Below are 19,157 nucleotides of genomic sequence, written 5' to 3'. Positions count from 1 at the left end.
AAACTTGGTAGGCTAACCTCCCTTTTCCATTGGCTACTCTGCTACTGCTGGTATTCAATAATTAACAGGGCCTACTGGTTCTTTCACCAACAGCTATCAAATCTTTTCCTTAAATCCCAGAATAATGACACTACATCTATCTAATTCCACGTTGCCTGCTGAGTTCTTGCCCTAACTTCATTCATTTAAATATTTGCTTCAAATTCAACCAACACTGTGCACCTATATGCAAAGAACTGAAGATACCAAACAGTCCAGCAATCTGTGCTTTCTGCTAATCTCTCTCCTATAATTTAGAATTTTGCTCATTTTATGCCTCAAACTGGAACTACTTTCCTCCCAATTTCTATCTACCAAATTCCTACTCAATACTTTAGCTTTAGATCATATTTCATCTTCATGAAATATCCCCTAGTTAATCTTTCAACCTTAACATTCTAAAACAGATGAAATCTAATGCATATTGGTTGCATTTTCTTTACCATCTGAGCCACAAGGGAAGTCCCCCATATTGGTTGTATTTTCTGTTTCCTGAAGGCAAGGTTTACATGTCATACATTCTGATAGAGTGTAAACTCCCTAAGAGAAGTGATTTTTGTCCCTTTTGTTCACTGTTATATTCCAAGCACCTAGAAGAGTATCTGGTACATAATAGCTGCTTAGTAAGTATCTACTGAATTAATGCTCTCTAGTATGTGGTCAAGAAGCAACAGTTAGAACCAGACATGAAACAATGGACTGGTTCAAAATTGGGAAAGGAGTATGTCAAGGCTGTATACTGTCAGCCTGCTTATTTAACTTAAATGCAAAGTACAGCCAAAGCTCCATTACTTTGGCCACCTGAAGCAAAGAACTGACTCATTGGAAAAGACCCTGATGCTGGGAAAGATTGAAGGAGGGAGAAGGGGATGACAGAGGATGAGATGGTTGGATGGCATCACCAACTTAGTGGACATGAGTTTGAGCAAGCTCCAGGAGTTGGTGATGGACTGGGAAGCCTGGCGTGCTGCAGCTCATGGGGTCACAAAGAATCAGACGCGACTGAGCAACTGAACTGAACTGAACGGAACTGCAGAGTACCTCATGAAAATGCTGGGTTGAATGACTCACAAGCTAGAATCAAGACTGCTGGGAGAAATATCAACAACCTCAGAAACACAGATGATACCACTTTAATGGCAAAAAGTGAAGAAATAAAGAGCCTCTTGACAAGGGCGAAAGAGAATGGATAAACTGGCTTAAAACTCAACATTCAAAAAATGAAGATCATGGCAGCTGGTCCTATCACCTCATGGCAAACAGATAGGGAAAAAAGTGGAAGCAGTGACAGACTTTATTTTCTTGGGCCCCAAAATCACTGCAGACAGTGAAGCCATGACATTAAGACACTTGCTCCTTGGAAGAAAAGCCATGACAAACCTAGACAGCATATTAAAAAGCAGAGATAACACTTTGCCAACAAAGGTCCATATAGTCAAAGCTATGGTTTTTCCAGTAGTTGTGTATGAATGTGCTGCTGCTGCTTCGAAGTCACTTCAGTCATGTCCAACTCTGTGCAACCCCATAGATGGCAGCCCACTAGGCTCCTCTGTCCCTGGGATTCTCCAGGCAAGAATACTGGAGTGGGTTGCCATTTCCTTCTCCAATGCATGAAAGTGAAAAGTGAAAGTGAAGTTGCTCAGTCGTGCCCGACTCTTAGCAACCCCATGGACTGCAGCCTACTGGGCTCCTCTGTCCATGCGATTTTCCAGGCAAGAGTATTGGAGTGGGGTGCCATTGCCTTCTCCGTATGAATGTGAGAGTTGGACAATAAAGGAGGCTGAGCACCGAAGAACTGATTCCTTCGAACTGTGGTGCTGAAGAAGATTCTTGAGAGTCCCTTGGACTGCAAGGAGATCCAACCAGTCCATCCTAAAGGAAATCAACCCTGAATATTCATTGGAAGGACTGATGCTAAAGCTGAAGTTCCAATACTTTGGCCACCTGACGGAAGAGCCGACTCATTGGAAAAGACCCTGACGCTGGGAAAGATCGAAGGCAGAAGGAGAAGAGGGCGATAGAGGATGAGATGGTTGGATGGCATCACTGACTCACTGGGCATGAGTTTGAGTGAACTCCAGGAGACAGTGAAGGACGGGGAAGCGTGGCATGTTGCAGGCCATGTGGTCGCAGAGTTGGATACGACTTGGCGACTGAACAACAATAATATACTCCAGGGTATAGAACAAATCTTTGCAGCTATAGTAAGAGGGAAGAGTCAAAAGGAACTGGATTAAATGACTTTAACTCCTTGAGCTTCAGTTTCTTCATCTGCTAAACGTAAATAATACTCAATAGCACAATGAGTTGTTATAATGATTCAATGCAATAATGTTTTAAAGCATCTAGTACAGAGCTGAGGACCAGAGGATGCTCTCAGTAAATCTTTTGATGACAGTATGACAACAGTTAAACAGTGAGAAGCATTCAATAAATGCCTACTAAATGAATAAAATCTCAGGAAAAATATAAAATGTTTGAGCAATGTCTAACCTCATCATTTATCCAATAAAGAATTCATGGGTGAGTTAATTCTGAAATATTATATGTACATTCACCCTCGATCTTAAGCATGGTTGAAACCATTTCTGATTAATTAGGAATAACCCCACCAATAGTCAGTGTACAAGTATTAATATTTATACTTTACTGACACAGAGATTATATTTAATTCCTAAAGAAGAACAATAATTTTACTATTAGAGTAGTAAAATACTGAGAATAAAAGAAAGCTACAAAGTTACTGAAGTTACATGGTCCCCAGAAAGCCAGGAAGTACAAAACTTTCTGTCTACAAAACACTAGTGGGTGATAAATTATAAAAAGCAGTTTTACCAGCTCTATCAAAATATATAGAAATATGTGATAAACAATCACAACAAATAAACTCTTCAATATATTTGTATTCCATTTCACCGGGAAAAAAAGAGGATCAGTTAAAATGGGTTTTAAACTCTTTTTACAAACCTATTTCTTATATTGGCTACTTTTTAACTTTAAACAGTTCCCAGAATTTTACAGTGAGATTATTAATTCAACATAGCATCAGATTATTGAACGAATTAGAAACTCTCCCTTGTTCAGGGAAGACACTTTCACCTTGTAAATTGGTATATACACAAACTTTTCCTTTCAAAGCTTTTCCAGTCCCTCTGGGTACTTTCAATGACTCACAATCTAATCACCAATCATAAACAACAAAGGAAGAAAGAGCTATTGTGTCTATCTACTATTAATTGTGTCTATCTGCTATTAATTGACAAAAAGTCATCACAAAAATTCCACTGGGGATATATGTCTTGAGTAGGAAAAGAGAAAAAGATCCCATCTAAGTATTTCAGATACAAGCAGATCTAAGAGGTGGTATTCTCCTCTAACCACGGGGTAGCAGTAACCCCTTGTGGGAAAATAATCAAAACAAACCGAAAAAGTAAGCCAAAGAGATCTTAAGCATAAACGCCTAGAGTCACATTTAGCTGATCCGTTGACGTCTCTGGTATTCACCAGTTATCCTAACAATGTATTTGAACCTCCAATCTAAAAGCCCTGAGATGTGGATGGAGGTGGAAGGGTTGAGGACGAGTAGGAACCAAATTGAGTGAGTAAACTGTTAAGATCTGGATGGAAAAGCATTAAGATATTCGGGCAAATGTATTAAGTGTCTGAAGCAGTAACAAAGGCCTAAAAAGGGATAAAGGAGTGAGGAATGAGAAGATTAAGATCTTGAGGATCTGATTTGGGTTTGTTTATTTTCTTCTTTTTTTAATCGGAAAGAAATGGGGAAGGAGCTAAATAGATGCAAGAACTGAGGAGAAAAGAGATCGTGCCTGAAACACCCAAGAAAACCCTCTAGAGGCGGGGAAACAGCTTCCCACAGGAAGGCTTAGGCTTAGTTAGCTCTGGAGCCCAGGAAGGGCAAGGAGTCAGAAAAATGATACCAGAAAGGAGAGATGAGGGTGACGCCAAAGCCCTCAGAGAGCCGAAAGGTTGGTCACCGGATTTCCATTGAGGGCAAGACCCGACTCCCCCCCGCGCCCCCACTTCTTCCTCAAGGAAACCCGATCTTTCGAGGGGATCAGAGACACTAAGTCCCAACCTTCTCCTGAGCTAGCAGAGTCAGGAGAAGAACCGCAAGTCGCTCCCTCACCAAAAAGAGAGCTGGAGAAGTGTAAACAATGTGCAGGAGCCACCAACCGGGAAACGCTCCAGCTTCAGCAGCAGCCGCCCCACAAGCAGCCCGCATCCAGGCCGACTCTCCGGCCTCAGCGCCGCAGCCTCAGGCTCCTCGAGCTCCCCGGCCACCGTAGTCAGAGAAACGCCCCACCTCACCCGCTTCAAACCTAGTAGGTCAGCCACTTCCGGGGCATTAAAGCCCATTGATTGGCGGCAGCAATAGCCAGACCAATGGCAAGACCCTGAGGCTGGCCAAGATTGAAGGCGGGAGAAGAAGGGGAAGATAGAGGATGAGATGGTGGGATGGCATCACCGACTCAATGGACATGAGTTTGAGTAAACTCAGGGAGGTGGTGATGGACAGGGAGGCCTGGCGTGCTGCAGTCCAAGGGGTCGAAAGAGTCGGACACGGCTGAGCGACTGAACTGAACTGTACTCTGCAAGAGCCATAGTGACAGGCCCCTGATCTATTTACTTCATCCATCCTTTTTTCGCTCCTTTCGCCACTCAGACTGTAAGCCACCAATATAGCAAGCACAGAACCAAGGGAAAGTATCCACCTATAAGCGGTGTCTCTGATAGACAAAACATCATTCCTGCCTCGAGTTCCTGTTGAACAGACTTCAACTCCCAGCGTGCCGTGAACACCACGCCCTCTCCTCGAACGCGGGAACTACAAGATCCAGCATGCACTGTGCCGTTTATTTCTCACTCTCCCCGAAACACCCGCAGACCCCAAAAGGGGTTTCAGAAGACTCACTAAATCCTTTACATTAATGTAGACCTTTCTACCAAGCTCCACTTTGGTAAAAAATACAAGTATTTCTTTTCTTTTTGTAAAAGTATTCGGAAGGGACTATAGGTAAATGCTTATAAAATATCAAGGAATATGTGCTTTCATTTTCCATGTTTAGATTATTTTCCAGAATTGAAACAGAACAGTCTGCGAAGGCTTTTTATGAAATGGAAATTTTTATCCTCTTTCATAAGGTGTGTTGAGAGAAATACTAAATTACTGCAGAGTGTAATACTGTAAGATTTTGCTGGAACAAGGGCTACGAGACATGCTTCTGAATTGCGTAGGGAATTACAGTAAGAGCTAGAAGTGAAAAATTAACAGTCTGTACTAGCGGACTATGAAACCACATGGGAAAGAAAATCCTTCAGAATGCAGAGTTGAAAAGTTCAAAATTAGATTTGAAAACGTTTTCATTTTTTTATGTGTTTAATGGTTTGAATTATTTTTATTATTCTCACAAAAACAGGTAACTGCACAACTATTTATTTTCTGTTATGCAGTAGAGCAACCAAATAACCAATCACACAATGAATATAGTAAGATGTAACATTTATTAGAGTGAGCGAACAAAAGAACTCTTTTCTTGCCTGATTAGACAGCTGGTGGATCCACATTTTAAAATACAGAACTCTGTTTTGATTTCTTAGGACAGATAATATACATTTAACAAGCTGTCTGGATGATTTTTTTGTTACTTTAATAAAGTCTTAGACTACAAGAGCAAATAAATTTTATTTTTAATATTATACAATAACAGGATGTGAGAAACAATGCTTTGATTCTTTAATTAAACTATATGGTAATTTTACAAAATAAAATTTTGTATACCACAAACATTGGTATTCTGTGGATTTACTTGTACAAAACAAATTTTAATTGGTTAGTAAAACAGTAGAATACTTTCCACTTTTACAACTTCACATAGAAGTCACAGAGGGGAAATATATTCTGTAACCTTGGCATGGCATCTATCCAACTCCCGAGTGCTAAATTATTCAGCACAAGCAGGTAAATATTTAAAACCTACTATCATGGAAAACAATCTGCTGCTTTCTATACTCATGCACCATAGCAATGTGAACTCTATGAGAGAAAACATTTTCATTGGAATGATTCAGAGGTAATAATAAACTATAATTAGGTTATCTGCTATTCATAGGTGTTTGTAGTAAATAAACACATAATTAGATCCACTTATTAGGGATGTTATTAAGGAAGCTTTGAAATATGCTAAATATTTGATACACATATTTCTAAAGCAGTTTCGATGATCAATTGTGTAAATGAACATGGGAGTCTAAAGAGTACATAATTTATGTAACAGACTTCAGGTTTTTAAAAGAGATTCTTACAGCTGCAGCACTCAGCAATATTCTCTCCTCTAAATTGACTCCTATTCAGCCAATTGAAAACTGCATAGGAGTCAAAATTAGACCAGATGTTCATTTTTTTTCAACAAATACATAAGCACTGCTGAGGCAAAGCACTCTGCCTAGGCACTGAAGTCTTTTTTTGAATCACATAATTTTAGGAAGTGTGACTTGTATATTCTGTGCTTCCTTGGTGGCTCAGCAGTAAAGAATCCTCCTGCCATGCAGGAGATGTGGGTTTGATCCCTGGGTTGGGAAAATTCCGCTAGAACAAGGCATGGCAACCCACTCCAGTATTCTTGCCTGGAAAATCCCATGGACAGAGGAACCTGGTGGGCTATAGTCCATAGGGTCAGAAAGAGTCAGGCACAACTGAAGCAACTTAGCACACACACAGGCACTTGTATACCATGGTAACAATCTTGAGCTTTAAACTGGTTATAGAGGAAACCATTTAGGGAATGACAGATTGCATTTTTGACTGCTGGTTGCAGGATTATAGAGAATGGCTTGGAATGGAAAGAAAAGTTAGGATATTGTTTTCATAAATCAGATTTTAAGAAAATGGGAGATCTGAAATACATAGTAATAAAAGATTTTAAAAAACTGCTCAGATATATTAGGACAGTAGAACTCAGAGGAAGGATGGGATAAGGAAGGGAGAAAGCAAAGGAGACTCCCTGGTTTCTGTTTTTTTCAATTTTCTACCTGTTGAGTCAGAATGTTTAAGCACCATCAGAGGGCGATGCCCAGGAGGCAATTAGCTATGGAGCTTAAGGGGAAGATTTGAGCTGACTATATAGCTTGGGGACTCATTAGGTTTAGGTGAGAGTTGAAATCATGGGCATAGATAAGATTATGAACCAGGTGGGTAGGGATCTGAACTAGTAACCAAGAAGCCAAAAGGTGACAGAAATGAGGGAGGTGGAGAACAGTGTAAGTAAATATCATGAAATTTTGAAAGGAACAGGAGTTTTACATAAAAATAGAGGGTTCCTGGTTTAGTTGTAGCATTGGAAAATAAGGAGAGAGTCAAATACCTGAACTGGGTGTTTATGAGTAAATGAGATCAGAAAGACAAAAAAGCATAAATTCAAGAAAATTGCAGGGAGACAGAATCTTCAGAGAAGAGTCAGCATTTATTAAGACCAGAAAGTGAAGGAAGAATTCCATGGGTTGGACTTTCCCAGTGGTCCAGTGATTGGGAGTCTACCTGCCAATGCAGGGGATGTGAATTCAATCCCTGATCTGGGAAGATTCCACATGCCGCGGGGCAACTGAGCCTGTGAGCTGCATCTACTGAAGCCCAGCACCTAGAGCCTGTGCTCCACAGCAAGAGAAGTCACCATCGTGAAAAGCCTGCGCACCGCATCTAGCGAGTAGCCCCCACTTGCCACAACTAGAGAGAAAGCTCGTGCGCAGAAACAAAGATCCAGGTCAGGCAAATAAATAAATTTTTTTTTTAAAAAGAGTTCAGTGAGAGGAATCTGGAAGTAGGAAATGAGAGCATCACAGAGAGAATGGAAAGATTTCAAATGGAGAAAAGTAGTGGGAGATTGGGTCATAAGAAAGGAAGCACGATGAGAATAAACACAAAAGAGAGGATGATCAGGCTTCCCTAGTGCCCCAGTGATTGAGAATCCCCTGCTAACATGGGTTCAGTCCGTGATCTGGGAGTATTTCATGTGCTGCTAGGCAGCTAAACCTGTGCGCCACAACTACTGAGCCTACAAACTGAAACTACTGAGCCAGCACACCTAGAGGCCCTGCTCTGCAAGAAGAAAAGCCACCGCCAGGCATAGTCCACGTACTGCAACAAAGAGTACCTCCTGACTAGAGAAAGCCCGTGTACAGCAATGAAGAGTGAGCACAGCCCAAAATTTAAAAAATACATTTTAAAAAGAAAAAATGATGACCAGCCAGAAACATGAGGTAGTATTCACCAGCTTCAAGGTTTAAAAATAGAAATCCTATATGAATCTGCAGTTCACCCGAACTTGTATATGTAGCCTTCACTAGTCTTGGCAGCCAAGAGTGTAATTCATTGACTTAGGTTCTCTTTTATAGTGGAACTCAGAGTCCTCACAGCCAAGAGCTTCAGAAGACAAATAACCCCCACCCAAGCCCTACAAGTCATAAATTGTGAATTGCTTCACATATAGACTCTAAAGCAAACACTGTGGCCTATTTCTCTTGGTTTAAGCATGAACACGTGAGATAATTTCAGGCAATAATATGTGAGGGAAAATCTGCCGAGGCAGAAGGGAAGAAAAACTTCTGGAAAAAGATTTTCTCTCTAACAAAAAGCAATATATATTGTGTACTCTCGTCACGGTAGCATTATTCACAACAGGAAAAAAGTGGATGCAGGCCAAGGGTCCATCAACAGGTGAATGGATAAGCAAAATGTGATGCACAGACATAATGTACCATTATTACTTTTAAAAAAAGTGGGAAATTCTGATACATGCTACAATATGGATGAAATTTGAGGACCTTATATTGAGTCAAATAAGCCAATCAGCCATTCACAACAAAACAAATACAATTCACCCTGGAACAATGGAGTTAGGGCACCCATCCCCATGCAGTTGAAAATCTGCACACGTAACTTGTAGCCAGCCCTATATAACCACAGTTCTGCATCCACAGATTCAACCAACTTTGGAGTATGTATCACTGTAGTATTTACTATTGAAAAAAAAAATCTGAGAATAGTGGACCCATTCAGTTTAAACCCATGTTGTTTAGGGGTCAACTGTACTGTAGAATTTCACTTACCTGACTTATCTAGAGTAGTCACATTCACAGTGATAGAAAGTAGAATGCTGATTACCAGGGACTGGGGGAGAGAAAGGAACAGTCATTATTTAACGGATATAGTTTCAGTTTTGCAAGATAGAATGGATTCTGTAAGATTTCTTTTTTTTTTTTTTCTGGAGCTACCCATCCTAGGAGGTCTGGTTTATTACAAATTCTTTCTCAAGTACTGAGCCTCCTACAGGCAAGTGTTTGTGGACCAGAACTTAGACTCTGAATGAATGGTGTTAGAGACATGGTGAGGGTTGCACAACAATATGAATGTACTTGGTGTCACTGAACTGTAACTTAAAATGGTTAAAATTGTATATTTTATGTGTATTTTACTACAATAAAAATAAATGAAGAGGGACTTTCCTGATGGTTCAGTGGCTAAGACGCCATGCTCCCAGTGCAGGGGGTCTGGGTTTGATCTCTTGTCAAGGAACTAGATCCCACTTGCTGCAATTAAAGATCAAAGATTCTGCTTGAAGCAACTAAGACCAAGCACAGCCAAACAAGTAAATAGGTAAATAAAATAATAAAAATAATATCTCTCTCTTTCTTTTGATAGAAAATTAACTATTTGGGGTGTTGGGAGACCAAGGAATTCAGTTAGCTTAGAGGAAGAGGAAGGAGTCTAATACTGACAGTTAGTCACTTGAACCAAACCCAGGACTCAAACTTTGAATTGGAGGAATGTTCAGAAAAGACTACTAATTTAAGATTAATATTAAGTTAATATTAATATTAAATGTGAATATCACAAAACTGTAGTTTTTAAATAAAATTAGAAAAACCATTTACACATTTTAAGGTAAAAAGACAGCCAAAAGAGAATTCTTCTTTGTATTAATTCTTTTTGACTTATCTATAGGAACACAGAAGCTGGCAAGGATTTTGTTTATTAAGTCTCAGCAGATAGTTGAAGGTTATTATTTACTCAATAAGTACACAAATTTTACTGATGAATGTCAAAAGTCTGTTTTTTAATGAGCCTACTCTAGTTTTATAATCACAATGGTGTGATCATTCACCTAGAGCCAGACATCCTGGAATGTGAAGTCAAGTGGGCCTTAGAAAGCATCACTACAAACAAAGCTAGCGGAGGTGATGGAATTCCAGTGGAGCTATTTCAAATCCTGAAAGATGATGCTGTGAAAGTGCTGCACTCAATATGCCAGCAAATTTGGAAAAGTCAGCAGTGGCCACAGGACTGGAAAAGGTCTGTTTTCATTCCAATCCCAAAGAAAGGCAATGCCAAAGAATGCTCAAACTACCACACAAATTGCACTCAGCTCACATGCTAGTAAAGTAATGCTCAACATTCTCCAAGCCAGGCTTCAACAGTACATGAACCGTGAACTTCCAGATGTTCAAGCTGGTTTTAGAAAAGGCAGAGGAACCAGAGATCAAATGGCCAACATCTGCTGGATCATGGAAAAAGCAAGAGAGTTCCAGAAAAACATCTATTTCTGCTTTATTGACTATACCAAAGCCTTTGACTGTGTGGATCACAATAAAATGTGTAAAATTCTGAAAGAGATGGGAATACCAGACCACTTGACCTGCCTCTTGAGAAACCTATATGCAGGTCAGGAAGCAATAGTGAGAACTGGACATGGAACAACAGACTGGTTCCAAATAGGAAAAGGAGTACATCAAGGCTGGATATTGTCACCCTGCTTATTTAACTTATATGCAGAGTACATCATGAGAAATGCTGGTCTGGAAGAAGCACGAGCTGGAATCAAGATTGCCGGGAAAAATGCCAATCACCTCAGATATGCAGATGACACCACCCTTGTGGCAGAAAGTGAAGAGGAACTAAAAAGGCTCTTGATTAAAGTGAAAGAGGAGAGTGAAAAAGTTGGCTTCAAGCTCAACATTCAGAAAATGAAGATCATGGCATCTGGCCTCATCACTTCATGGGAAATAGATGGGGAAACAGTGGAAACAGGGTCAAACTTTTTTGGGGGGGGCTCCAAAATCACTGTAGATGGTGACTGCAGCCATGAAATTAAAAGAGGCTTACTCCTTGGAAGAAAAGTTATGACCAACCTAGATAGTATATTGAAAAGCAGAGATATTACTTTGCCAACAAAGGTCCGTCTAGTCAAGGCTATGGTTTTTCCAGTGGTCACGTATGGATGTGAGAGTTGGACTGTGAAAAAAGCTGAGTGCCGAAGAACTGATGCTTTTGAAGTGTGGTGTTGGAGAAGACTCTTGAGAGTCCCTTGGACTGCAAGGAGATCCAACCACTCCATTCTGAAGGAGATCAGCCCTGGGTGTTCTTTGGAAGGACTGATGTTAAAGCTGAAGCTCCAGTACTTTGGCCACCTCACGTGAAGAGTTGACTCATTGGAAAAGACTCTGATGCTGGGAGGGATTGAGGGCAGGAGGAGAAGGGGATGACAGAGGATGAGATGGCTGGATGGCATCACGGACTCAATGGATGTGAGTCTTGAGTGAACTCCGGGAGATGGTGATAGACAGGGAGGCCTGGCGTGCTGCGATTCATGGGGTTGCAGAGTTGGACACGACTGAGCGACTGAACTGAACTGAACTGAAAGTTCTCACTGTCACATTAAAACCTGAAGTACCCAACAGAAGATGGGCTTTCTGTGTGTGTGTGTGTGTGTGTGTGTGTGTGTGTGTGTGTGATGTTTGTTGTTGTTGTTGTAAAATACAGATAACATGAAATTCATCATTTCAACCATTTCAAATATACAATTCAGTGCTGTTTAGTAAATTCACAGTGTTGGGCAACTGTTACTACTATCTGGTCCTAAAATGTTTTTATCACCCTTAAAAGAAACCTCATATTGATTAAGCAGTCATTCTCTATTTACTCCTTCCACTAGTTTCTGGAAACTAGTAGTATACTTTCTCTTTCTATGGATTTGCTTATTCTGGTTAATTCATATAAATGGAATCATAAACATATGGTCTTTTTGTCTGGCTTTTTTCTCTTAGCCTAGGGTTTTAAAGGTTCATTTATGATGTCGCATATATAAGTACTATATCCTTTTTATGGCTGAATAATATTCTATTGTAAGAATATGCCACTTGTTTACCCATTCATCTGTTGATGGACACTTGGGTTATTTACACTCCTTGGATATATGAATAATGCCGCAATGAACGCTAGTACACAAGTATCTGTTTACATCCCTGTTTTTGATTATGTTGGGTGTATATGTGGTAGTGGAATTACTAGATCATATGATAACTCTGTTTTACTTTTTGATAAATTGTAGAAATCTTTCACAGCAACTGTACCATTTTATATTCCATCAGCAATGTTTGAAGGTTCCCACTTCTCTACATCTTTTCCAGCACATATTACAACACTTAATATTTTTCATTTTTTGATATAGCATCCCAGTAGGGATCAAGTTGTTCTAACTATATTTTATTAGATTCTGTGTTTGCCTCTTTGGCATCCATTCATCACAGGTCAAATCTTGTATTAGCTGTTTTTTTTTTTTTTTTGCTGTATTCTTTTTTTTTTTTTTTCAGTCTCTAAGTTTTTATCAACATGAGTTTCCAAAAACAAGCATCCATATTAGTCGGGGTGGGGGGAGGAATGTGGGAGAAGAGGAAAGGGCAGGGAAGAGGAATTCTCCTCTATTGGTAATAAAGTTTCAGTTTCATCCTATAATGGGTTTTATAGTCCCCCAGAGACAGGTGGTCTTTAAAAATCATGTACCATTTTTTCAATACCATCTTTTCCCATCTAGTGCCAGTTTGAGCTGTGATCAGCTTCTTAAGGTCCCCGATGGTGTCATCAGTATTGCATTTAATGCAGACTTCTTCCCCAGTCACTGCCAACAACCTTGATCACCCTGACTGGAGCTCAAATCGCCTGGAACTAGCTGATGCCACAATCTCCTTGCTTGAGTGCAGAGACCAGGCCCTATTTTCTATATTTTTGATGCTCTGGAACTTGGGGACCTCACAGACCCAGGGAGAGAATACTCCTCCAAGGGCTACCTAATTCCTACATTCGTCTACTGAGCATGCCTTTAACGTGCAAACCAACCAATGCTGAGTCTATACCCTCAACCATCTCATCTAACTCTCACACTAAACCAGTATCTCCCCTGCTCTAAATCATCCCAGGGCCGGGTATCAGGCAACTAGAGACCAAGTCTATAGTCCAGAGCCCACTGGAATTATTCAAATTAGTCAATCTTAAACTATTTACCCTGCTGTGCCTTGTCTTTTTTTTTTTCTTTTATGATTGGTGATGGTGAGTATCACTAATTATTTTGGGGAAATGAAGGCAAGAATATTAACTTTATGAAAAAAAGTATGTGTTACTGATGGGACTGTGTCCCTCCTGAAAGTCATTTGTTGAAGTCCTGACCCCCATTGTGTCATCATATGATCTTACTTGAAAATAGAGTCCTTGCAGATGTAATTAAGCTGAAGTCACACCGCAGTAGGGTGGATCACTAATCCAACAGGACTGATGATCTTTTAAAAGGGAGAAATTTGGACAAAGAGACATTCACACAGGGAAAACACCACTTGAAGACTGGAGTTATACTGTCACAAGTAAGGAACTACTGGAAGCTGGGAGAAAAACCTGGAACAGATCCTTTCCTAGAACCATCATCAAGAGCGTAGTCCTGCCAACACATTGATCATGGACCTCCAGAACTGTGGGACAATAAATTTCTAATGTCTAACTGAAAATTTTTGTTGTACTTTGTTATGGCAGTCCTAGCAAGCTAACAAATCATGCAATAATTTCTGCAGGATGAGAAGGGGTGACAGAGGATGAGATGATTGAATGGCATCACTGACACAGTGGACATGAGTTTGAGCAAACTCTGGGAGATAGTGAAGGACAGGGAAGCCTGGTGTGCTGCAGTCCATGGGGTCGCAAAGAGTCAGACACGACTTAGTGACTGAACAATAATTTATGGGTTATATATATCTTTTTTTGTTACTAATCCAGACATTGCCAATCCATTGACGAAATATACAAACGTGTACAGTAATAATTAAATTCAATCATCTTTTCTATTTTGATGACAGTCAGTCATATAAAACCATAAATTTAAACAATTTTTAACTTTGTTGCTATAAAAGTATTTTTTGGCAAGATAGGAAGATAGAATATTGCAGCATTAGCCCTTACATTAGGGCTTCGATTGATCCATTTGGAGTTCTTTTTGGTCTATGATATGACTTCATTTTTCTGCAAGTGCATTTAGTTTTTCTATCACCCTTTTTAAAAAAGATTATTATTTCCCCAGTAAACTGTGGTGGCATCCTTGTCAAGTATCAATTGCCCATAAATATATGGGTGTATTTCTGGACTTGCAATTCTATATATATCCTTATGCCAGTACCGTTGTCTTTTGACTACTGTAGCTTTTCAGTAACTCTTGAAATTGGGAAATGTGAGTCCTCCAACTTTGTTGGTGGATTCTTTACCTCTGAGCCACCATGGATTCCCTTTCAGTGGTTCTGGGACCAAATGCAAAGCAATCAATTTAGACCTGTACCTCATGCCTTACACAAATATCAAATCAAAATAGATCATAGACTTAAATGTAAGAGCTGAAACAATACATTTGTCAGAAGAAAACCCAAGAGTAAATCTTCATGATTGTAAGTTAGGCAAAAGTTTCTCAGATACAATAACAGAAGCATAAATAATTAAAGAAAAATGTTTTAAATTTAACTTTATCAAAATTAAACATATTTTGCTTCAAAAGTTTTTTATTTTCATTAAAAAAGTGACAAAATAAGCATATTATGTTGCTGATAAAAGACTTATCTCCAGAGTATACAAACAACTAAAAAATAAAAAGACAAACCAACTCTAAAATGGGCAAAGAATTTGAACTGACATTTCTCCAAAGAAATGTTCAACATCACTAGCATCAAAGAAATGCAAACCCTAACCACAAAAAGTGTTTACAAATAGCTCATACAGCTCAATATTTTAAAGGAAACAAACAAAAAAAAACAATAAAAAAACGGGCAAAATGTCCAAATAGACATTTTTTCCAAACAAGGCACACAAACGGCCAATAGGCATAGGAAAAGACACTCAACATTGCTAATTATGAGAGAAATAAAAATCAAAACTACAATGAGGTGTCACCTCACACCAGTCAGAATGGCTATCATTGAAAAAATCTACAAATAATAAATGCTCAAGAGGATGGGTAGAAAAGGGAACCCTCCTACACTGTTAGTGGAATTGTAAATTAGTACAGCCACTCTGAAGGACAATTTGCAGGTTCTTTAAAAAAAACTAAAAATAGAGTTACTTTATGATCCAGCAATCCCTTTCTGGATCAAAACTAAAGTTTGAAGAAGTAGACACATGACAACATTCGCTGCAGCAGTGTACACAATAGCCAAGACATGAAAGCAACCTAAACGTCCACTGAGAGAAGACTGAGTAAAGAAGATGTGGTGTATATACACAACGGAATATCACTCGGCTATGAAAAAAGAATGGAATAATAGCAACTGTTGACAAGCGTTTGGAAAACCAGAAGTCTTATGTATCACTGGTGGGGATATAAAATGGGGCAGCTACTTCGAAAAATAAGTTCCTCTAAAAGTTGAACGTAGAATTACCGCATAGCCCAGAAATAACATTCCCAGGTACATACATCCTCAAGAAAGAGAACATATATCATATAACACAAAAACTTATATGCAAATATTTGTACCAGCATTATTTATACCAGCCAAAGGGTGGAAACAGTTCAAATGTCTATCAGCTGCTGAATACATAAAGGAATGTGACCTATCCTTACAATAGAATGGTATTTAGTCATAAAAAAGAGAAGGAAGTATTGATATAAACTTCAATACAGATGAGCTTTGAAAACATTATACTATAATAAAGAATAACTTTGAAAACATTATACTATATTAAAGAAGCCAGACACAAAAGGCTATGTATTGGTACAGTTTCATTTCTATGAAGTGTCCAAAATAGGCAAATCCATATAGACTGAACTGAAGCAGTGGTTGCCAGATTCTGGAGGGAAGGATAAGATGGTAAATGCCTAACTGATATGGGATTTCCTTTGGGAGAAGCAGTGATGAAATAGCCTAAAATTAGTGATGACAGTTACACAATTTTGTGAATATACTTTAAAAATGCTGAATTGTATCTTCAAAAGCATGAATTTAATAATATATGAACCATATCTCAACAACAACAAAAGAATATAGATAATGGAACAGATTTGGTGATATAGGAGAAATGTGTTCTGTTTGAAGATATTAACAAGTTAAGTCTTGGTGGCTCAGATGGTAAAGAATCTTCCTGCAATGCAGTAGACCCAGGTTCAATCCATGAGTCAAGAAGATCCCCTGGAGAAAGGAATGTTTACCCACTCCAGTATACTTGCCTGGACAATTTCATGGACAGAGGAGACAGGCAGACTACTGTGGGGTATAGTCCTTGGGGTTGCAAAGAATCGAACATGACTGTGGAGTCAAACATCATTGGAAGGACTGATGCTGAAGCTGAAGCTCCAATAGTTTGGCCATCTGATGAAAAGAAGTGACTCATTGGGAAAGTCCCTGATGCTGAAAAGATGAAGGCAGGAAGAGAAGGGGACGACAGAGGGTGAGATGGTTGGATGGCATCACCAACTCAATGGACATGAGTTTGAGCAAGCTCTGGGAGTTGGTGATGGACAAGGAAGCCTGGCGAGCTGCAGTCCATGGGGTCACAAAGAGTCAGACATGACTGACCGATTGAACTGAACTGAACTGATAGTGTATCAGGAGGAGGATGTAGCAACCCACTCCAGTATTCCTGCCTGGAGAATCCCCATGGACAGAGGAGCCTGGCTGTCTACAGACCATGGGATCTCAAAAAGTCAGACACGACTGAGCAACTAAGCACAGCAGCACAGGGTAATGTATCAAGGCCTCTAGGAATGGCCTCTGCACTTCTTCCAGCCTCATCTTTCATCACTCTGCGTCTCAAAATTTTTTCTCAACAGTAATGAGTTGCATTCATTCATTAAACAAATACGAGGAATAAAGACATAGCCCCTGACTTCAGGGACCTTGCACTCTAGAAAGGTAAGCAAGTAGTTATATTTTAATGTGCTTGGTCTCATGACTAAGAAAACTAGCTAAGACATTATCCCATTCTTCCTCGACCCAGCTGAGCTAAGTGCCTCTTCATTGTAGTCTTTAGAGCATCCTTTCAGTTCAGTTAGGTTCAGTTCAGTTCAGTCGCTCAGCCGTGTCTGACTCTTTGCGACCCCATGAATCGCAGCACGCCAGGCCTCCCTCGAATCTGACTTAGTATCTCTATAAAGCATAACAACCCCACTGAGATAATAGGAACTCAATAGCTGTTTGCTTCTGGTTATGGCTAAGAGTATACACTCTGCAGCCAAATTCAGTTCAGTTCAGTGGCTCAGTCATGTCCAACTACTTTGCGACCTCATGGACTACAGCACGCCAGGCCCCCCTGTCCATCACCAACTCCAGGAGTTCACTCAAACTCATGTCCATAGTGATGCCATCCAACCATCTCATCCTCTATCATCCCCTTCTCCTTCCACCTTCAATCTTTCCCAGCATTAGGGTCTTTTCAAATGAGTCAGCTCTTCGCATCAGGTGGCCAAAGTTTTGGAGTTTCAACTTTAACATCAGTCCTTCCAATGAATATTCAGGACTGATTTCCTTCAGGATGTACTAGTTGGATCTCCTTGCAGTCCAAGGGACTTTCAAGAGTCTTCTCCAACACCACAGTTCAAAAGCATCAATTCTTCCCCACTCAGCTTTCTTTATAGTCCAACTCTCACATCCATACATGTCTAGGTTTGTCATAATTTTTCTTCCAAGGAGCAAGCGTCTTTTAATTTCATGGCTACAGTCACCATCTGCAGTGATTTTGGAGCTCCTCCCCAAAATAAAGTCTGTCATTGTTTTCATTGTTTTCCCATCTATTTACCATGAAGTGATGGGACCAGATGCCATGATCTTCGTTTTCTGAATGTTGAGTTTTAAGCCAGCTTTTTCACTCTCTTCCTTCACTTTCATCAAGAGGCTCTTTAGTTCCTCTTCACTTTCTGCCGTAAGGGTGATGTCATCTGCATATCTGAGGTTATTGATATTTCTCCCGGCAATCTTGATTCCAGCTTGTGATTCCTCCAGCCCAGTGTTTCTCATGAAGTACTCTGCATATAGGTTAAATAAGCAGGATGACAATATATAGCCTTGATATACTCCTTTGCCTATTTGGAACCAGTCTGTTCCAAATTTTTGAGTTCTAATCTACTCTCTGAAATTTCTTAGCTGCTTGACTTTTGGTAGAGATGTCTAGCTTCTCTATGTTCAATTTCTTCACTTGCAAAATGAGAATAATAGTAGGTCCTAATTTATAAGATTTTATGGAAGTTTTAAGAATTAATGTAGGTAAGATACATGGAACAGTGCTAGAGATACATTTTCTTTCTTTTTAAAAAAAATTTATTCAATTGGAGGATAATTAATTTACAGTATTGTGATGGTTTCTGCCATACTAGACATACATTTTCTGCTCTTATGTTGTACAAATCACTAAACATCATATATCCTGTTGTTACCATTCTTACTGTAATAGTTTAGTTGGCTAACAGTAAAAGAATAACTCCTCCACGTGAATATATGTGCTTCAAGTTATAACTATGATATTATTTAAAGATATCCTCTATAAAAAGTATGGCAAAAGTACTGGTCAGATTGAATTTAGCCAGAAAGTTAATCACAGTATCACCTATGGAAATATATTTGTCAGAGAAACCTGATAAATTAAACAGATTTCAATGAGCTACCAGTAGATGGCTCTCTTAATTTGCTATTTTATTTCAGTTCAGCTTTGTGCTTTTACGCATAAAGTTACACAATTAAACAACCCCGGTAACAGGGTAGAAATGGCTCTCCAGGAATTGTCTAATGTATTTGTCTATCTTCTGGTAGGGTTT

At 39.5% G+C, this 19,157-nt stretch overlaps 1 protein-coding gene across 4 annotated transcripts in view; it reads right to left on the bottom strand.

Annotated features, from left to right (window-relative positions):
• Positions 1–4,366, bottom strand: part of ATG4C (autophagy related 4C cysteine peptidase) — a 101,157-nt gene extending 96,791 nt beyond the window's left edge. For 2 of the 4 annotated variants that reach the window (XM_005678321.2, XM_005678324.2), the window contains exon 1: positions 4,234–4,366. The gene's annotated coding sequence lies outside the window, so the exon portion shown is untranslated. Of the gene's footprint in view, positions 1–4,186 lie in introns of all 4 variants that reach the window. The other 2 variants (XM_005678322.3, XM_005678323.2) reach the window with 2 other exon arrangements.

The sequence above is a fragment of the Capra hircus genome, chromosome 3, assembly GCF_001704415.2.
Source record: "Capra hircus breed San Clemente chromosome 3, ASM170441v1, whole genome shotgun sequence".
Classification (NCBI taxonomy): Eukaryota; Metazoa; Chordata; class Mammalia; order Artiodactyla; family Bovidae; genus Capra; species Capra hircus.
This window is presented reverse-complemented; position numbering and strand designations above follow the sequence as displayed.